Genomic DNA, 3,214 nt, shown 5'->3' on the forward strand with positions numbered 1-3,214 from the left:
CCACATGGACAAAAGCCATGTGCAACAGAGGCTGTAATAAGAGAGGGATTAGATGAGATGGAGCAAAAAAGATGGCTTGCTCCAAACATGATTTCACCATGTTGAGAGCTAAGATCCCACATAAAATCACATGGAAACGGGAGTCTATCCATTAGAAGCCTGAGTAATAATGACAGGTCCAAAGTCACCCATTAAGCTTCATAGCACAGTAATTACTCCTGTTATAAGATCCATGCCACTCAAAATTCCAACCAGTAATAGCTACTATAGGAGTAGTTTAGTCCTGTTAGAAGATTTGTGATTTACTTCTGAATTTGCTTCTAAATATCACTCTGCTGGGTAACTGAAGTCTGAGATTATGACTAGCCACACTGCACCTTGACTTGTAGGTTTTGAACAGCCCTATGTAGAAGAAAATTTAGCCAGTTGTTCATACAAGAATGACAATATTTATCTGTCTGTTTAGAAAAAATTATACTCTACATTTTTCCCTAATAGTGACCCAAAGCAACTTACTAAATTGTTTCCCCCTCCTCCATTTTATCCCCACAACAACCCTGTGGGTGAGTAGGCTGACAAAAGAGACTGACTGTCCCATGGGCACTCAGCAGACTTTCATGACAGGGTAGGGATTTGATCCTGAGTCTCCCAGATCCTAGTCTAGTACTCTATCAACTACACCATGCTGGGTCTCACTGCATCTGTCTTTCTGGCTATCAAGCTATCCATGACTTTGCATTCCTTACAGGAGAATTAGACCGGGGGGGGGGGATACACATCATTTGTACTCAGGGTTGCCAACCTGCAGGTGGAGCCTTGAGTTCTCCTGGATTTATAACTGATCTCCAGACTACAAAGACCAGTTTCCCTGGAGAAAAAGGCAACTCCATACGGCAAACTCTATGGCAGGGGTGTCAAAACATGGCCCGTGGCCCTGATCAGGCCCCTGGAAGGCTTCTGTCAGGCCCACCATGGAACTGGCTGTTTCCTGCTTCTTCTTCCAGTTCTGCCACTGCTGCTGCATTGTAGCTTGCTTTGCCAGACTCTCTCAATCATGCAGGAGAGATAGCTAGGCAAGTTTCTGTTCCCTGCACTGGCTGAGGCTCCTCCCTCTTTTCCTCCCAGGCAGAGGGAGGGAATTAGCCAGAGCTTGCTTCCTGGCTAGGCTGCCTCAGTCACACAGGAAAGAAAAGCAAGCCTTTCTTCCCCTCCATTGACTGAGGCACCTCCCCGAAGGGAGGGAGGGAAGGGAGGGAAGGAGGGAGAACTTGCTTTGCTTGACTGTCTGAATCCCACAAGAGAAATACAAACAACCTTTAAGACCAACAGTTTTATCCAAGGTATGAGCTTTTGTGTGCCTTGCTACAGTGTGTGTGTTTTGATGGGCTTATTATGCTATGGCTCTCCTGGGTGCAACTGGCTTCCCTCACCCTTTTCACTGTATTCATGCCCTCATGATCCAGTCTTTCTCAGTAGGAAAGCCATGTGAACTATTTAGATGAGGAATAACAACAAGCCACTGAGGTGGATTAGGCTGAGAGTGTGTGTCCAGACCAAGTTCACCCAGCACATTTCCTTTGGGGATTTTGAACTTAAACAGGTTTTTATTTTAAGTTAAAAAAATTGTGTTTGTGTCCTTTATAAAGTTTATATCTCTGTTACCTGGCATTACATTTTATGACACACATGGCCCAGCCCAACAAAGTCTCATTTATGTCAGAGCCTGCTCTCATAACAAATGAGTTCGACACCCCTGCTCTATGGTATACCATAGATTCTAGGTGAAATCCTTCCCCAAATCCCCCCTTCACCGGGCTCCACCCCCCAAATCCAGGAATTTTCCAAACCAGAATTGGCACCCCTATTTTGTGTTACACAATATAAGGAAACAGCTCTATGTGACAGAAGGAAGAGATGAAGGAAAGGAGTTGCACCCTAGCTTCGTTAAATCAAACCAGATCCTCAGGGCCAGATGAATTGCATCCATGGGTACTAAAGGAACTTGCTGATGTAATTTTGGAGCCTCTGTCCATCATTTTTGAGAATTCTTGGAGAACAGGTGAGGCTTTGACCATAATTTGTACCATAGGAATGTTATTGTATTTTATTAAGGTTTTTGAATTGTTTTTAATTCTTTGTAGCTTTTATATGTTTACTGTATCTGATGGAGCCTGCTATGCGAGGAGGGCGGGATACAAATCCAATAAAATAAATTAAATTAAATAAATAAAAACTAGAGTGGCCAGAAGATCCTGACAAGCAGGCAAAAGCCCCCTATCGGCAGCCAATAAGGACCTGGCAACCCTAAACTGAGTATAGCCGGGAGAGGAGAGGACTGGGAGGCAATGTGACAGCCATCTTCAAGTATTTCAAGGGCTGTCATATAGAGGACAGAGCAGAGTTGTTTCCTGTTGCCCCAGAAGGTTGGATCAGAACCAACAGGTTGAAATTAACTCAAAAGAGTTTTCAGCTAAACGTCACCTTCCTGACAGAGTTGTTCCTCAGAGGAACAGGCTTTTTTGGAGAAGTGGTGGGCTCTCCTTCTTTGGAGGTTTTTAAGCAGAGGCTAGATGGCCATCTGACAGCAATGCTGATTTTATGGCTCACTATAAATTTAGGCAGATCATGAGAGGGAGGGCAGGAAGGGATAAGCCAGTGCTCAGCTCTTGTGGCCCTTTCTTATATGCTCAGGATAATGCTGATTGTCACTTTGTGGTCAGAAAGGAATTTTCCTCCAGACCAGATTAGCCCAGGGATCCTGTAGGTTTTTGCCTTCCTTGGGGCATAAGGCAGGGGTCACTTGGGGGGAGTTGGGAGGGAGGAAGCTGTGATTTTCCTGCCGTGTGCAGGAGGTTGGATTAGATAACCTTTGGGGTCCCTTCCAGCTCTATGTTTCTATATTTCTGTGTTTCTTTTTTTTTAAGTCCCCCTAAGTGGAGTTTTTTATTGGTTTTTTCAAAAGACTACAAACTATAACCAAAAATTAGGGAGGGGAGGCTACAACTAAGGAGAAAGGAAAGAAAACCACTAGTAACTAAAACCCCAAGAATAGGAGATCATAACAACAGCTTATATAAATGTTATTCTTAATCACTAATATTACTTTGAACATAGTCGGTTATGCTAAATTAATTATCTTTTTACCCATCAATCTATCCGTTTAAGAAAATCCCCAGAGCATCCCATAGTTATTGTATAATTTTCAGGCACAATT

The sequence above is a fragment of the Gekko japonicus genome, unplaced genomic scaffold (assembly GCF_001447785.1).
Source record: "Gekko japonicus isolate JY-2015 unplaced genomic scaffold, Gekko_japonicus_V1.1 scaffold2260, whole genome shotgun sequence".
Classification (NCBI taxonomy): domain Eukaryota; kingdom Metazoa; phylum Chordata; class Lepidosauria; order Squamata; family Gekkonidae; genus Gekko; species Gekko japonicus.